Below are 309 nucleotides of genomic sequence, written 5' to 3' on the forward strand. Positions count from 1 at the left end.
AATTTTTTTTCCTAACCAGGTACAGTTCATTTCATAGACATAATTAACTGACTTAACCCATTGCCACTGAGTCACTTGCAACTCATAGTGACCCTGTAGGACAAAGTAGAAAGACTACTCCATGGACTTTCCAAGGTTGTAAATCTTTACAGAAGCAGACTGCCACATCTTTCTCCCACAGAGCCACTGGATGGATTTTAAGTGATCACCCTGCAATTAGCAAAGGAGTGCTTAATCACTGTGCCACCAGGATTCCTTTTATAGTCATAGCATTCCTGAAAGATTGTGTGAAATTTGGCATTTTTATAA

Source organism: Orycteropus afer, unplaced genomic scaffold (assembly GCF_000298275.1).
Source record: "Orycteropus afer afer isolate SDZICR_OR568_19922 unplaced genomic scaffold, OryAfe1.0 scaffold00052, whole genome shotgun sequence".
Classification (NCBI taxonomy): domain Eukaryota; kingdom Metazoa; phylum Chordata; class Mammalia; order Tubulidentata; family Orycteropodidae; genus Orycteropus; species Orycteropus afer.